At 50.1% G+C, this 17,557-nt stretch overlaps 1 long non-coding RNA gene and 1 pseudogene across 1 annotated transcript; both read right to left on the reverse strand.

The window, feature by feature from the left end:
* Positions 1–3,789: 3,789 nt before the first annotated feature.
* On the reverse strand, positions 3,790–6,436 carry LOC145540686 (uncharacterized). The gene is made up of 2 exons (XR_014078493.1): positions 5,864–6,436; positions 3,790–5,741 (listed from the first exon to the last, which is right to left on the reverse strand). It is a non-coding gene; the product is annotated as an uncharacterized LOC145540686 (long non-coding RNA).
* Positions 4,581–4,723, reverse strand: LOC145543940 (U6 spliceosomal RNA; annotated as a pseudogene).
* Positions 6,437–17,557: the final 11,121 nt, after the last annotated feature.

Raw genomic sequence — 17,557 nt, forward strand, 5'->3', positions numbered from 1 at the left:
CTGCAGTCCACGGGGTCACAAAGAGTCGGACACAACTTAGCAACTAAACAACAACAACAACTAACTGGGTATTCAGGTCCTGGGGTCTGAAGGACAGGCTAGCCCAGAAGGGGAACAGGAAGGGATACCTCTCTGGAGTGGGTAGGCCCCACCCAGGGAGGCACTCAGGGTGGGGGACAGTCGGGCCCTTGACTGACTCCCTGATGGTGAGATTCTTGTACCCTTGAACCTTTCAGTAGTGGGAGAAGGCAGTCAGGTTCTGGACCCAGGATGATGGCTCTGTGCCATTGGCTCGGGAGAGGCTTGGTCCACCGGGGGATTCCTGTGGGGGCTGCACCTCCTGGGCCCTGAGATCGCTTACACCTTGATGGGGGCAAGAGCCCTATTCGAGGAGATGATGTCAGAACACTGGCCTCATCTCTGACCATGTCTCCTGGCAGCAGGGGAGGGCAGCAGCCGCTCCAGGCTCGGACGTCGCCTGGAAGGCATGTCTGGGGCTGCTACTCTCTAATTGACTGCCAAAGAAAATATTTTTTGCAGGTTCCTTGTGAGCCGAGAATGGAAACACAACACGCATCAGGATGAGTGGGGGAGGGAGGCCTGCCTTTCTCCGAGAGTTGGGGAGACACCCGGGGATGGCCTGACTCAGGCACAGCTGGGTCGGCAGGACCTGGTGGCCAGGAGGGACCCAGGTGAGCAGAGTGGCCAAGAATAGGGAAGACCCAGGACCAGGGCAGATGATGGGGTTGTTGGAAAAGTGTGTGCTCTAAAAAGGTGAATGAGATGACTTAGGTTGAACTGAAGGGCTCTAGCTTAAAATAAACAAACAGAAAAAAAAACAAAAAAAGAAACCTAAGATGTATAGAAATCAGTAGGAGTTTTGAAAGCTCAAATAAACAGAAAGAAAAATTATATAATCAGTATTCGTACACACAGAAGCAATGTTAGTACTTTGGCATCTATTATCCATTTTTTATTTGCATGTATGTATGTGAACACATATGTAGCAAATAATATTGTATGTTCTATTTTGTAGCTGCCTTATTTTAAACCCGGGAAGGTATCCTGAAGATCTCTTCATGTGATTATTTCCCTGCAATACTATTTTTAACATCTGCATGGCATTCTGATGTAGGCTCTGCCCAGGAGGCAGGATGAAGTTGCCAATGGCAGTGCCAGGCTTGATGGTCCCTATAGCTCCCAGTCCCAAAGACTAAGCAGGTGTCCTCAGCCGTTACTATGGCAAAATACTTGAGGAAAGCTATGATTGGCCAGGCTTGGCTCCTAGGCCCATCGTTAAGCCAATCACTGTGGCCAGCAGGATTGAGGGCTTTGATTGGTTAGGCCTGAGGCACATGCCCATCCTGTAGCCAGGAGGAGGCTAAGGGGAGGGCTGCAGAGCGGAGAAAAGCACTGATGCCCCCACAGACTGCAAGCCAATAGGAGCTCCCATAAATATGCATGGAAAGAATGTCCAACAAGGTAGTGGGTCTAAGACTGAAGAACTGTGAGACATGGTCCTTACCCTGAAGAGTCTTACAATTTGAGGGAGACCCCAAAATACGTAAAACCAATTAAAGAAAGGTGAAATGACAAAAATGAAATAAACACAACAGAAGGATTTTATGGCAGGCCAGACCTGGGTTCAAGTCCCTTTTCCACCGTGATTTTGGCCAATCTCTTTACTTCGTTGGACATGAGCTTTCTCATCTATAACGTGAAAACAATACTCACCGCACTCATCGGGGTATGGTGAGAATTCAACCTACTGACTTAAGAAGAGCCCAACTTGGAGTCTGGCACATAGTAAGTGCTTGGTGCGTGTGTGTGTGCGTGCTAAATCTTTTCAGTTGTGTCTGACTCTGTGACCCTATGGAGTGTAGCCTGCTCAGCTCCTCTGTCCATGGGATTCTCTGGGCAAGAATACTGGAGTGAATTGCCATTTCTTCCTCCTGGGGATCTCCTGGATGACCTCCTCGGTCATCCCTCCTGACCGAGGGATGGAACCTGTGTCTCTTACATCTGTTGCATCGGCAGGCAGGTTCTTTACCACTAGAGCCACCTGGGAAGCCCCTTGGTAGAGGGTAGTTAATATTAGTAGTGGCAAGATTTGTGTGGGGGAGGCAAAGATTACAGTGCACAGACCAGCTGCTTGGAAAAAGCTGAAAGGTGACTGGTGGATTCATCACAGCACAAGATGGAAACTACTCAAATGTCGGTCGGATGATGACTGGATAAGCAAAACGAGCTGCCTCTGGACCATGGATTAGAATTTAAACATCACAAAGAGTGAAGTGCTAACACACAGAACTTCAAAAACATGCTCAGTGAAAGAAGTCAGACATAGAAGGCCATATATTGTATGATTCCGTTTATATGAAGTGTTCAGAGTAGGCTCAGGGCTGAAGGAGAGAGGCAGGGGAGATAGACTATTTCTTTTTGAAGTGATAAAAATGTTTTAAAATTACCTATGGAGATGGCTGCATTACCGGAAATGTGCTAAAAAGCTATAGAATTGTATACTTTAAATGGGTGAATTGTATGACATGTGAATTATATCTCCATATAACTTTTTTTTTCTCCCCAAAGACATGTGAATGGTGGAAATTGGATCTTGAAAGCTGGGTTAAATTTGGTAGGTCGGGGCAGAGAAGCTTTCCCTGGGCAGAGGTGGGGAGGGGTGTGCAGAGAGGGGAGACAGCCTGGCTTGTGGGCATGGACCTGGGCTAGGACAGGCTGGCCTGGGCAGGGAGCATCTGAGGAGAAGTTGGCAGGGAGGGTGAGTCAGGGGCTCAGGACAGGAGAGCCGTTGAAACTGAGTCCCCCTAAAATCAATTTCTTCTACCAAGTTAGTGATTGGCCTCTCTACTCAAAACATGATTCCCAGGGACCTCCCTCGTGGTCCAGCGGTTAGGACTCTGAGCTTTCACTGCAGGGGGGACAGGTTTGATCCCTGGTCACGGCACAGCCAAAACCCAAGCAACCAACCAAGCATGATTCCCTTTCTTATCCAACACCTGTTTTCCTCAAGATTGAGGAGTATCAAATAAAACGGGGGATTGAAACAGCCTACCGGCCCCTGTGTCCTTGTCCTTTGAAGCAAAAGTTTTTGCCTCATTCTCCCAAGCCTCCCTGAATCTCAGCATGGCTGGCTCAGGAGTTCGTGATTAGGAAATGTGAAGATGTAGAAACAAAGAATATTTGTTGGTCAGGGAAACTGGTAACAATTTAGGCTATAAACCAGCCATGTAGCAGACACTGAACTCCCAGTTCCCTGAAAGATATAGATAAATAAATGTTTGACACACATTCCTAAGTTGCTTTTATGGGAAGCAGACCCCCCTCCAGTGAAAACTGCTGATACAAGCAGGTGGACTCCAGACCAGTTGAAATCAGAAACGTTTGTGATGCTCAAAACTTCACCTTGATGCCAACCAACCAATCAAGAATTGTGGGCGAGCTGATCACGTACCCTGCATCATGGGTGCCCTGGCTGGAGAGGTACCAAAAGACACTTTGTTCTGGGACAAATATATCAGGACATACAGAAAAGTGCGCAAAGCTTAAGTTATGAGCTGGATACACACCTGCAAAGCGAAGACACTGAGTGACCACCATCCAGAACAGTGGAGAGGTGGACCATTCAGCACTGAGACACAAGTCCTGGTCACTTCCTCACGATGACCTTAGTCCTGACTGCTAGCACTGGGTAACCACCATGACGGGCTTGTCTTATAGATCAGACCACCCTAAATCCACATCCCCATTTTTCAAAAACCTGTCCAGTCGTTTTTGCAAAGATGATTTTATTCATATAGAAAATGCAGGGATTTCCCTGATGGTCTAGTGGTTAAGACTCCAAGCTTCCACTTCAGGGGCCGTGGGTTTGATCCCCAGTCAGGAAACTAAGATCCTGCATGCATACTGCAGCCAAAAAGAAAGAAAGATAATGCAGTCACTGTTTACTTGGGTTAAACTTTTAATTTCTTGCTAACAGTTTGTATTTATCTGTATTGGGGTGACCATCTCAGAGGAAAAGGTACAAGGTGGCAGGAATCATGTCTGTAGAGATTGCTTGACCACTGGAAAATCCAGAATTTGGTCCAACAATCCCTTTCTCTTCTTGGGGAAGCAGCGCAGAAAAGAACTAAAGGATTGGTTCTGCCTCTGCTAGGATGTGAAAAAATGTCAAACACGTGGCGTTCCGTGAGTAAGAGAACCGCACCCAGCAATGACAGGTGTGAGTGGCTGGGCTGAGTGTGTGGGTGAGGACCCCTGGGGTGCTGATTCAGAGCTCAGTGTTAGATGAGATTTTTGAAACATTCTTCTTGTTTACACCTGTTGAGCTGGAGTTTTCCTTTCCTTTTCTTTTTTTAATATGGAAGTGAAAGTGTAAGCTGCTCAGTCATGTCTGACTCTTTGCAACCCCATGGACTGTAGCCTGCCAGGCTCCCCTGTCCCTGGAATTCTCCAGGCAAGACCACTGGAGTGGGACTGCCATTCCCTTCTCCAGGGGATCTTCCCAACCCAAGGATTGAACTCGGGTCTCCTGCACTGCAGGTAGATTCCTTACCCTCTGAGCCACCAAGGAAGGCTTCACAAATTTGCGTGTCCTCCTTAGTGCAAGGGTAGCCCCTCTGCTGATAAAGTGAATTAGCGAGGAATCATGCTAATCTTCTCTGTATCGTTCCAGTTTTAGTATGTGTCCTGCTGAAGTGAGTACTGGAGTTGTCTTTGATTTGCTGGGGAAAGAAAACCACAGAGACCCAATGTCTCAATAAGAGCCAGCCGCATCAGCTGCAGAGATCCCACCCTGAAAAGATTGAGACATCTTCCTTATTTAGCTCGTTTCTCACAGAAGGGGCAGACTGGGGACCACCATTCTGGGATCAGCCTTCGGACCCGGGCTCCAACCAGCTGCTCTGAAGTTAAGTTCTGTGGCCCTGAGCAGGGGTGGGGCAGACCCTGCTGCCCACACACTTGACGAGGGTGGGCCCGCGTCTGGGAGCAGAGCAGGGGAACGGAAGGCTGCAGCGAGCTGGCTGAGCATGCTTTTCCCAGAAACACACTCGGAACACTCATCTTTTTTTTTTTTTTGAGGCTTTCTTTTATCACGCTCAGCAAAGCTCTGTGTGCCAAAGCTCCTTGATGAGGCTGGATGAGTAGGAGGAAATTTAACTTGTGAAAAGTTAACCTTCAATAAAGAAAACAAGAAAGGCTGTGTGTCTTGAGCTGAAGGCTTTTATAGCAACAAGGCCAAGTTTATTGCCATGAAATGTGCTGATAGCATAAAAGCACCCAGGCTCGCCTCATCCCAACCACACCCCAGTTTCTCATGAAGGTTCTCCTCAGTCTCTCTATTGCCATCTGCCAAGGGCCGCCTTCATGGCCCAGCTACTCTGGGTACCTCCTCGCTTCTCTCCTCACCTCTTTCCCCAGAGTCACCCTGTGGGGAGTTCAATCGCAATGTGTGTTCTGTGTTTGGGCTTTGAAAACAAGAGGCAGGGATAGAACAGCACCAGATAAGGAAGCAGAGAAGGGGGTTATGATAGTTCATATCATACCTGAAAATTCTAGAAGAATAAGTTACACTTGTTCTCATTTATTTCCTCTCCAAGGATGGTTCAAAATACGGAGCGTCACTTGCTGTGCTAAGGACTGGGCATAGAGAAATGTTTGAGGCCTGGACCCTTCTTCTAAGCTACTTGTTATCTAATCACAGACAGACCTAAAGACAATTCCTGTAATGAAATGGGAAAAATATTACAATAGCCTCCTTTGTTGGTTAAGGTATTCTCAGTTATAAGTAACTATGCATCATACCCATACAGTCTTAAACAGTAAAGTAGATTTACTGACTCACATAACTGAAGAGTCCGTATGGAGGGTAGACGGTGCTGTGATTGATCAAGGTTTACCCATTCTCTGTGTGCATCTGCTTCTTTCTCAAATTGGATTGCCTCATGGTCACAAAATGGCTGCCAGTGCAACCAAGCTATATGCTTCCACATTCAAGTTGCTTTCTTCAGCCATGAACTAGAAGCCTTCAACTTTTCTATGGAATGGTTACCAGCACAGACTTAGAGTCATACAAGCCCAATCTTTAACTCTGTCTCTGCCACCTTCTGGTCTTGTGGGCCTGGGCAATTTACAAATCTTAGTGTCTGTAAAGGGCAGAGAACAACAGCACCAGCCTCATTGGGTTGTGGTGAGAAGCAATGAAGTGAATGAGACCAAACACTTAGCACAGCCCCAGCCACAAATGTGGCTGTAGGGGGCACTGGTTGCATCCTGAACTTCTTGCTTTCCCTGGGGGACCCACACCTCTCCCACATAGCCCACTCTGGGGAGAGCCATGTCTTCCCCAGCTCCAGGGATGAGACTCAATCCATCCTCTGGCCTTGGTTATCAGTTTAGTGCTGGGCATGTGCCCCCAGACTGTCTCAGAGAGAGTGAAGACATTTACTGGGGGTTGTGGCCAATCATATTTCCAAGATAGTGACAATGATAGCTCCCATCCCACCAGCTCTTCGTGGATGTGACCTTGGGACGTTCCTCCCATGAGTGATAAGGACTGCGGTCCATCCCCTTGAATGCGGGCAGCCCTTTGTGACCCCTGCAACCAACAGAGCACAAAGGAAGTGATACTGGGTGATTCCTGAGGCCAGATCATAAGAAAATCCCGCATTCCTGCCTTGTTCCCTTGGATAGCAGGTGCACTGCTCTCAGGAAGCCCAAGCAGCTCTGTATGTGGAGGAACCAAGTTCCCAGCCAGCTCCAGCACCAGTTTGTCAGCCACATGAGTGAGCCATCTTGAAATGGATTCTCCAAGCCCCAGTTTATCTGCTCCAACTGATGCCATGTGGAGCAAGGATGAACTGTTCTTATTAAGCCCTGCCCAAGTAGCAGGTTTATAAGCAAAATAAAAATTTGGGGGGTGATTTTTTGTACAGAAAAATGTAACCAGAACAGGAATCTGTAAAAAGAGATTCCCTCTGCCATTTAAAGGTTTGAAATAGAGCTGGAGCCACTGCAGCCATTTTGGCATCACGAGGGAAGCCATTGTGAGGATAAAGTTGCTGCTACAGAGGACAGAAAGAAGAGGTGGACCTGAACCTAGCCTTCTGAACAGGGCTGAACTGCTGATTCAACTGTCCATGATACCCACACAGCCTTTATACTTTCCAGTTAATATGAACAATAATATCCTCTCCAACATTTAAGCCTTTCTGAATTGGATTTGTTACTCATAACCCAAAGCATCCTAACTAGGATATCTAGTATCACTGACAGGATCACCACCTGGGTTTAAGCCAAGGGAAATGTCCTGATCAGGCATCTTAGAGCAGTAACAGCTCTATGGGGCTGGCCTGGACAGAGCTGGGAGGCAGGGAAATGAGCCAGGACAACTCCTGGGTCAGAGAAGGTGGGGCTCCAGGGGATGGGTCTGGAGAAGAGAGCTGCTGAGGGCAGTTCACAGGTGCTGTGTTTGATCCTCTGTGTGACTGAGATACTAAGCACCACTCAGACAAGCAATTGAGCTGTTGACCCCGATTTGGAAAAGGTTGCACCCACCTTTCCCTCCCCCCTCCCCTCTGCGCCCATGGGACGGAAAACTTCCTTTCCATCAGTGTCCTGGCTGGCGGCAAGGAGGGGCTACAGATCTCCAAAAGGATTCAGGAAAGGCCCCGAGGGAAGTGGAAGCTTCCAGGCCCAGCAGCTTGGAGGCTCGTCTGCTGCCCACCACGCTTGGATAAACCTCTGCCCCTGCTCAGCCCGCTGCCCGCCCTCCATGTGTTCTTGGCCAGTCCCCACCCAGCCTGACCTCAGCCCATCCCACCCTCCAGTCTAGCTCCGCGGGCCTCCCCACCCCCACGCCCCTCACACAGCTGGGAGTTGTTACTGCAAGCTCTCAGATGTTTACTGAAGGCCTCGCTAGGCATTTTCTCTCCTCTGGCAACACAGATTCTTAAAGAGGCCCAGCTAGTTTTTGTCCTCTGGGCCTTGGGACATCCTCCCTCTGGGTTCTCCCCAGAGGTGCCCTCTTGACCTCGTGTGGGGCACAGGTGCCAGCGATGGGACAGCTAGGGCTGGCAAGCCAGAGACTCCCTTAGTGGTCAGCCCAGGGACTGGGGTGACCAGGCCACTCTGACGGGGTGAGGGCAGCCACCTAACCAGCCTCCTTTTCCTCCTTGGCTACAGGGTGTTCACTCCCACCCTGAGGAAGCTCAGGAGAAGTCCCTAAGACCTAGTCCTCTGGGGATGCCATCCAAGGTCCCACCAGCCAGGCCTCACCCCCAGACTGGGTGAATAAACTCAGGCGCGTCCAGCCTTGGGCAGCCCGCAGCCCAGAAATACCCCACTGCGCCGCAATGAAGAAAATCCTTCTTGAAGGAGCTGAGGATTTTAAGCACTTTCAGAAATGCTCTGGCCTTGCATGAGACCAGGCAGGCTGCCCGTGCACATGTCCAACAGGCCCCGCCAAGGTCAGAGGGAGCTGCCCTGCCCAGCGGGGCGGAGGAGCTGGCCTGGCCCGCTGTGCGGTCAGTGGTGGGGCCTCCTCGCTGTTCTCAAGGCCAGGGCCACCGAGGAGGGTGCCCCCGGGGGCACCTACGCTCTTCTGCAGCATCGGCTCCTTGCCAGCAGGGGCCAGCTCCCCTCTCCTCCTCTCTGAACCCCAATCAATGCAAAGCCTTCAGATTACTGGGAAGTCTGAACCCCAATCCTGCAATACTGCCTGTGGGCTGGAGGGGGTGGAGGAAGGTTTATGGCCGGGCCGGGGTGGAGGGGCACTGGGGTCTCTAACAGGGGTCTTTGAAAGAGTCAATACTCCTGAAGGTCCTGGCACTGAACTGGACCTCCATGAACATCTGGTCACAATGATAGAAGATTCATAAACATCTCGCGTTTGTATCCCCTCAAAATCCACATGTTGACAACTAACCCCCAGTACGATGGCATTAGGTGGTGATCCAGTCAGGAGAGGGAGCCTCAGGAATGGGGTTAGTGTCCTAATAAAGGGCATCCCAGGTGGCACTAGTGGTAAAGAGTCTGCCTGCCAATGCAGGGGACATAAGAGACGCAGGTTCGATCCCTGGGTCAGGAAGATCCTCTGGAGAAGGGCATGGCAACCCACTCCAGTATCCTTGCCTGGAGAACCCCATGAACAGAGGAGGAGCCTGGTGGCTACAATCCACCAGATTGCAAAGAGCCGGACACAACTGAAGTGACTTAGCATGCATGAATGTCTTAATAAAGGGGAACTCAGAGGGCACCTTCACCCTTCTGCCCTGTGAGGACACAGCAAAAAAAGATGGCCATCTATGAACCAGGGAGAGGACCACATCCAATGCTGAATCAGACTCCAGCCTCCAGAGCAGTGAGGACTAAACTTCTGTATTATAAACCTCCAGGCTGTGGCGCTCTGTTAGAGCATCCTGAGCAGACTAACACCTACCCTCACCCTCATGACACGACGAACTGTGGCCCATGGAAGACTTCAGCTGCCCCAGTGACATCCCCTGGAGAGAGGAAGGGTCTCAGCCCCCCTTTACTGAGATCAAGCTAAGGCTCAGAGAGATGAAGGCTTCTGCCTAAGGTCACACAGCTGAGAGGAGTCAAACCTGGAGACGTGATGCTAAGGCTGTTTCACCATCTTTTGCATTGGATCCATCTGAAAACTGGAGGTCACCTTGCTTGTCTGGTTATAGCTGCAGGGTGAGCAGCAGGGGTGGCCTGGCGTGGCGGCTACGGGGTAAATCCAGGGCAAACAGGGGCTCAGCTTTGGCTTAGATGTTTTCAAGTGGCACCTCCCGGTGAAACATAATTCAAGGCAATGCCCTCTAAGATGAGAGGGTGGGTGGAAGGGGGTAGCCAAAGGCCTCCCCCGAGGCTGGCTTTTCGGTGCAGGCTTGGCAAGGCCCCAGCAGCAGAGCAGGAGATGATAAAGCCACCAGCCTGAAAGACGGTGAAGGTCAAAAGCAGCCCTGGTTACCAGCACCACTCTCCTAAGTCGTTGTGTTGCCAAGGCAACGCTCCTCCCGAGTTACCCATCCCCATACAGGGTCTGCTGTGACTGAAGTGAAAGCCTCCTTAGAAAAGGCTTGAGGCTGGTCTGATGGGGACCAGCTGCTCAGCACACCACACACACAGTCACAGGCAGCTGCCCTGGGCGCCGTTTCCCTCCCGGCACGGTTATGGGAAAAGAGGTCAGCGACCTCTCATCTCCCACCTGTGACAGCCTCCCTCCTCCTTGCTTTATTGAGCTGTCCTGGCCCCACACACCTGGTTCACCCCTGCTTTCTCCTGTCTAATCCTTCCCTCACCCCCATTTCAGCAAAAAGGAGGTGGAGCTTGGGGAGCCAGAACAGAGCTGACGTACCCAGAAAGGGAGGGGGGACTGTGATATCGTAAAATGTCACCTACTGAGAAATATATACTGGGTCCTTGTCCCCAGTTCCTGGTATAAGAACTTCCAAAACCCTTGGAATTTCATGAGAAGGTGAGAGGAGCATCCTTTGGCATTTGTGAGAAGTCCCTTTTTGACCAAATCTGAGCTTATGAGAATGAGGTGGATCTTGGTGGGCCCCTCGATAACCTCAGGATGGGGCTGGTTGCCACAGGAACCAACCAGCTGCATTTAAGCTTAGAATTTTTAGCCCCACCCCCCTGACCTCTGGGAAATGGTGAGTTTGTTGTTCAGTCACTTTGTTGTGTCCAACTCCCTGCGACCCCATGGACTGCAGCACACCAGGCTTCCCTGTCCATCGCTGTCTCCTGGAGTTTGCTCAAACTCATGTCCATCCAACCATCTCATCCTCTGTTGTCCCCTTCTCCAGGGCTGGAGTTAATCCTAATGGCCAATGATTTAGCCAATCATGCTTGGGGAATGAGGTCTCCCTGAAAACTCCTAAAAGATGGGGTTCAGGGAGCTCTGTGTGCAGGTGCTGGGAGGGTGGTGAGCAGGTGAACATGGCAGCTCTGCACCCCCCCCACACACACCTTTCAATTGTCTCTTTCTGCATTGCATCCTTTATAATAAGCTGCTATTAGTAAGGACAGTGTTTCCCTGAGTTAGAATCACTCTAGCAAATCCTACACCTGAAAAGGGCATGGTAGGAACTCCCCAACCCTAGCTTGCAACTGGCATCTGAAGAGGAGGTGAGTCATAGCTCAGTTAAGGGACTGAGCTCTTAACTTGTGGGGTCTGCTATAACTCCAGGTAGTGTCAGAGGGCTGGAGACGTGGTATTAGAAACAACGATACAGATTCGGTGTTCGGAGGGGGAAACCTCTCATTTGGAGTCAGAAGTATTTTAACAACGGCACAGAGGGGCAAAGGCATAAGAGCTTTCAAAGCTTTTGGGTGGCTCCCATAGGCAGCCAGTAGCTGTCACTCGTCTAGACTCCATGGCGCTTTGCAATTGAGTGACCCAGAGTCCCTGGAGGGCTCGGAGATACAGATTGCAATCCCTAGGGTTTCTGACTCAGGGAGACTGGGGCAGACCTGAGTATTCGCGCTGCTAACAAGCTTCCCAGCTGCACTGGGCTGCTGTTTCACAGATTTTACACTTCATCTTCTTACAACTCCAAAAAAGATTCAAGTTCTAAGTGTTCGGATTTTTTTCTCCCAAGGTGTAGACGTGGGAGCTTCTGGCATAGTTTTGTATCAACGTTTTGTCTGAATGCATGAACTGATTCACTCATTCAACCAAGATTCAAAGGCTACTGTGCTGCTGCTCTGTGCTGGGCGTGCCTGGGATCTGATGGTGGAAAAGATGAAATCAATCTAGAGGTGGCAGAGACACATGTGGGGTTTGGCCATGCCCTGTGGGAGGATGTTAGGGAAATCAAAATAAATGGAGGAAGGTCTTATTCAGGCTTCAGAACTAGGGGCCCCGGCCTCTGACCTGCTTCTGACTCTTCTGGACACTGCCCAGATTCTCTGCTTGCCTGCAAGCAACCAAGTCAGAAGGCACTTTAGATAAGATAAGCTTGGAGTTTCTTAAGCTCCCAAGGACCTGGCCAATCCCCCAGGGGTCTAAATGAAATCCTATGACTCACCAGGTGAAACAAATGGCATCGTTAAAGTTAAAAATAAAGCCAGAGCTGCATTTTTGCAGGCAAATTGATGTTGATATCAGTTTGCTACCTGGAATGATAAGTGGGACCCCACCCCCACCCCCAAAGCTGTAATTTGAAGTCTCACCTGTGGGGTGAACACAACCTGGGACTCTTTCCTAATCGGGACTTCCCAGCGCTGTTCAAGTCTGGATGTAGGTTGTTGACCCAAATTGGTGACGTTACTTCTATTGTTTCTGTTCTCTTTTAGTGACTGTGTATTGAAATTAAATCAAATAGTCCCCTATTAAATGTTGAAATGGTTTATTGTGTGTGATGAGTGGTTTTTTCTCTCAACAAATCCTTGAAACCTATAATGAAATAAAACTTTTGGCAAAACAAAAGATTATTGAGTGGGGGATGGAGAATGTGTCATGGACACAGGACAGGGTAGCAGCCTCCAGGCCGAAGACAGAGGCTTTCCCAAGAGTTCAGGCATCTGAGTCACTGGTCCCTAGAGTGTGGTCCCCAGAGTGTGGCCTGAAGACCAGGAGTGCTGGCAATACTGGGAGCTGGTTAGAAATGCAGAAGCTTAGGCCCCTTTTAGTAAGAGCCTGAGATGTGAGGCTCCTCCAAGATTGAGAGGCTCCCAGACCTGAAGGATAAAAAAGAATTAAACTGGTGAGGAGGAGGGAAGTGTTTCAGAAGAAGAAATCATCTGTGTGTAGTCTAAGGAAGAAAAGAAGTTCCTTTCACCAGAGCTAGGATTTGGGGGTGGGTGGAGAAGAAACCTCTTTCCTTGTGAAAGATCCACCGCTAGGGACGCTCCTGGGTTCTGAGGCCATCTCCAGGATTAGGATCAGAGGGATCGGAGGTGATGGTGAGCTTGGAGAGGCAGAGATCCCCAAGCCTGTTCCTGGCTGGCCCTTGCTGGAAAGGAGCCAGGCAGGGCCACCTTGATTCCGGCCCTGTACCCTCTCTGTCTTACCCGGGTGAGGCAAGGACAGCTCCGTCCTGGGACCCCTCAGCCCCCTCTGGACCGGCTGCCTGGCCTCCCTGAGACTCCTAGGTTCATCTTCAGCCTTGTTCAGCCCCTCTCCCAACACCGCCCCCCTCCTTTTCTCCCTTTAGACCACAGCATGTGGCCGGCTCCCCATGATTCCTCCAAACTGGTTCCAACTGCCCCTCTGTCCGGGTGCCTGTGTCCTTCTTTCTCTGTCTCTGCCATCTCTGCCGGTCACGTGCTTGTCTCCTGCAGGCAGAGACGCCACCTCAGCCTGGAGGGGCCTCCAGGAGAGCCTCCTGTCCCGACAGCCTGAACGCACATATCTGGCGCTGGCATCTGTGCAGACGGATCAGACTGGCACTCGGGCAGCGATCGTGTGGGGACCAGGGAGCCGGGAGAAGGGCTCTGCATTCCTTTCCTGACATTTTGCAACGACCACATGCTTGGCTCTGAGCTCCTGGCGTCCCCACCAGCGACATTCTTTCAGCACATCAGCTGCTGCCACATCAGACCTTTTCTGTCCAGCGCTCCCTGAGGCCCCGGGGCCGGCCACCTTCGCCCAGGGCCACATGGGTGAGGCATCAGCCAGTCGTCCTGAATTCTGGCCATTTCAGGAGTTCTGAGCTGCTTTGTGTGAGGCTGTGGCCAAAATCTAGAGGCTGAGGGCCTGAGCAGGGGGAAATGGCTTTTTAAAAACACTTCATTATGTGACATTTTCACCTCTATGAAAAAGTAAATTGAATAAATTAAAAAGAAACAAGCAAACAGAAACCTCTCCTTGCCTGAAGGATACACCAGTGTCCTCGAGGGGAAAGTTGCCCATAAACCCCCTCCCCCAACAGAAGCACCAACATGGGTCACAAGCTCCTCACCCCCAACCATGTGTACCCCAAACCTGTAACTATGATTTCCCTGGGCCCCTCCCAGGGATCACTCAGGGCTGCTGCCCAGTGGAGGGGGTGGGGTTAGGTCCCAAAGGAACGTCTGGGTCGTTTGGGGAAGGAACATGTGGGAAACAGAGACTCAATAAACAACACTGAGTGTTCAATGCAGGATTGTTCCACATTTGTCTAAGTTGATGGTGCGTCTTGCATCTCTTTCACATCAGGACAAAAGGGGTCCCTGAAGTCCTTTTGCACAGCTGTATAGTCTTCCACTACTCAGAGGGCCTGTAATGTATTTATTCCTCAGTGCATCTGAGTCTTCTTCCTGTGTTTGGGAAACCTGCCATCATGTGAGCTGAAAAGACCAGGTCACTGCTCTCAGATGGCCTCTCAGGGCCTTGAGTCTAGCCTGTGGCTGGTGAGACAGGGCTGGTCCAGGGAGCTTGCTGGTGGCAGTGGAATGGCCACAGCAACAGCATCCAGAAGCCGGGGTCCCATGAGGCAGTGGGCATATCCATGGGCTGGCAGTTTTATAATTTTTTTTAATCTTAGTTATCCGACCAGGGATCGAACCCATGCCCCTGCAGTACAAGCCTGGAGTCTTAAATACTGGACCTCCAGGGAAGTCCCGTCTGGTGGTTTTACTTCTAACCTGACTCTCTGGGTCCTGTCGTGTTTGGCTTTCTGGTTACACACCAGGAGCTGATTACAAACAGCAGCTCCTTTCAGCAGGAGAAGGAGTCTGTTTTGCCAACCCTTGGCTTCCTGCTAGCCCTGGGATGTTGGGGGTGAGTTCCAAGCCTGGGCCTCAGGAGGCCTTGCATCTTGAATCATGGAACCCCTGCCACCACGTGACCAAGCCTGGATCATTGTCCTCCAGGATGGAAGATGATATGGAGAACACTGCACCCCACCCCACCCTCCGATTCCTGCTGTCCCAGATGAAGCCTCAACATGAGTGAGCCCAGCCAACCCTGTGCAGAGCCAAGATGACCCATCGCAGCTGAGCCCAGCAGATCACACACAGATGAATGGTGGTGAGAATGAGCCGCTGAGTGTTGTAGTGATTAGTTCCTTGTGGAAAGTTACCTGGAACACTGCTGCTGTTGCTAAGTCACTTCAGTCGTGTCTGACTCTTTGCGATCTCATGGACTATTGTCGGCAGGTTCTTCTGCCCATAGGATTCTCCAGGCAAGAATACTGGAGTGAGTTGCCGTGCCCTCCTCCAGGAGATCTTCCTGACCCAGGGATTGAACCCATGTCTCATGTCTACTGGATTGGCAGCCAGGTTCTCTACCACTAGCACCACCTGGGAAGCCTACTTGGAACACTGCTGCTGCTACTGCTGCTGCTAAGTCGCTTCAGTCGTGTCCGACTCTGTGCGACCCCATAGACGGCAGCCCACCAGGCTCCGCCGTCCCTAGGATTCTCCAGGCAAGAATACTGGAGTGGGTTGCCATTTCCTTCTCCAGTGCATGAAAGGGAAAAGTGAAAGTGAAGTCGTTTAGTCGTGTCCGACTCTTAGCGACCCCATGGACTGTAGCCTACCAGGCTCCTCCGTCCATGGGATTTTCCAGGCAAGAGTACTGGAGTGGGGTGCCACTGCCTTCTCCGACCTGGAACACTAACCTTCCTTAATTTCTGCTCAGTTCCTCAGCCTGTTTCTCTAGCCTCCCCACTCATTCTGTGAGCTTCCTGATTCCTTCTGTAAATCCCTTTTTTGCTTAAGTTCACCAGTTTGTGTGTGTGTGTCAGTTGCTCAGTCATTTCCAACTCTTTGAGACCCCATGGACTGTAGTCTACCAGGCTCTTCTGTCCATGGAATTCTCCAGGCAAGAATACTGGAGTGGGTTGCCATTTCCATCTCCAGGGGGTCTTCCCGACCCAAGGGTTGAAATCCGGTCTCCTGCATTGCAGGCGGATGCTTTACCATCTGAGCTACAAGAGAAGCCCTAAGTTCATCAGAGCTGGTTTCTATTTTCAGCAACTAAGAATGTTGGCTGGTATAGAAATTGGTGGTAGAAAGGAATATCAGATAATGGACCTTCAGAGAACCAGGGGCTGAAAGCAGAGAATGACCCATTTGCACACACACATCAGAGCTGCCGCAGTTAAAAAGACTGAGGCTGTGAGGTGCTGCTGAGGATACAGAGCAAATGACTCACGCATGCTGCCAGGGAGACTGGGCGCTGGGAGAGCTAAATGCACGGCCCAGCAAGTCCACTCCTAGGTACACGCCCAAGAGAAATGAGCCCATGTGTCCACCAAAGCACATCACAAGAATGCTCGTAGAAGCTTTACCCCAAACACCAAAACACTGGAAACAGCCCCAAAGCTGTAGAACAGGTTGATGAATTGTGGTGAATTCAGACAATGGAATTCTGCTCTGCTGCCTGGAACAACACACGTGAATCTCGAACAAAATATTGAGCCAAACAGGGCCGCCATGGAAGGGCACATACTCTGATTCCTTTATATGAAGATCAAGATGAGGAAAGGTTTATCTGCGTTCATAGAAGTCAGAACAGTGGCTGTGCTGAGGGTGGTGGTACTAACCAGGGGGAGAGGCGGGAGGAAGCCTTCTGGGAGTGAGGGCAGGTTTCACTGTCTGGATCTGAGGGGTGGCTCCATGGTGTGTAGATGTAATATCAAAATGAACTGAGCTCATTTTTGTATGTATGTATAGATATAAATATGTGTAGGTATATGTGTATGTTATACCCCAGGAAAGTCATTTCTCCAAATACCACTGGCTGCCAGGGATGGGAGTTTGGCATTGTCCCCATTGGTAAAGCTGCTGATTCAGTCATTGCCTGTGGTTCCCTGGAATGAGGTGTTCAAGCACTGCAGGGTCAGAGGTGATTGCTTTTAATGGGACTAAAGCAAGGATGAAGCAAGTGAGGCACCTTAGGTGAAAAATTTAAGAAACATTCCATCTCAGGGGATAGATGACTGGGGAAAGCCCTTTGTCCTTTTCTGTTACCTCCTTCCTGCTTCCTGAAAGGCAGATGTGATGGCTGGAACCCCAGCAGCATCATGGACCACGAGGTAACCTTGAGAATGGCAGTCAAATACTAAATGGTGTAGAAAGAGAAGGAGCCTACCTCTCTACTATGTGAGAGGAAAAGAAGGGATCTCAAATAAGCCACTGTTATTTTCAGTTGTAATTATATGAAGCTGAAGCTAAAAATATCTAATATAGGTACATCTATCTGCAGATGGTGATTGCAGCCATGAAATTAAAAGATGCTTACTCCTTGGAAGGAAAGTTATGACCAACCTAGACAGCATATTTAAAAGCAGAGACATTACTTTGCCAACAAAGGTCCATCTAGTCAAGGCTATGGTTTTTCCAGTAGTCATGTATGGATGTGAGAGTTGGATGGTGAAGAAAGCTGAGCACCGAAGAATTGATGCTTTTGAACTGTGGTGTTGGATAAGATTCTTGAGAGTCCCTTGGACTGCAAGAAGATCCAACCAGTCCATCCTAAAGGAGATCAGTCCTGGGTGGTCATTGGAAGGACAGATGTTGAAGCTGAAACTCCAATACTTTGGCCACCTCATGCGAAGAGTTGACTCATTGGAAAAGACCCTAATGCCGGGAAGGA

This window comes from Giraffa tippelskirchi, chromosome 3 (genome assembly GCF_054371585.1).
Source record: "Giraffa tippelskirchi isolate mGirTip1 chromosome 3, T2T-mGirTip1v1.2.pri, whole genome shotgun sequence".
Taxonomy (NCBI): Eukaryota; Metazoa; Chordata; class Mammalia; order Artiodactyla; family Giraffidae; genus Giraffa; species Giraffa tippelskirchi.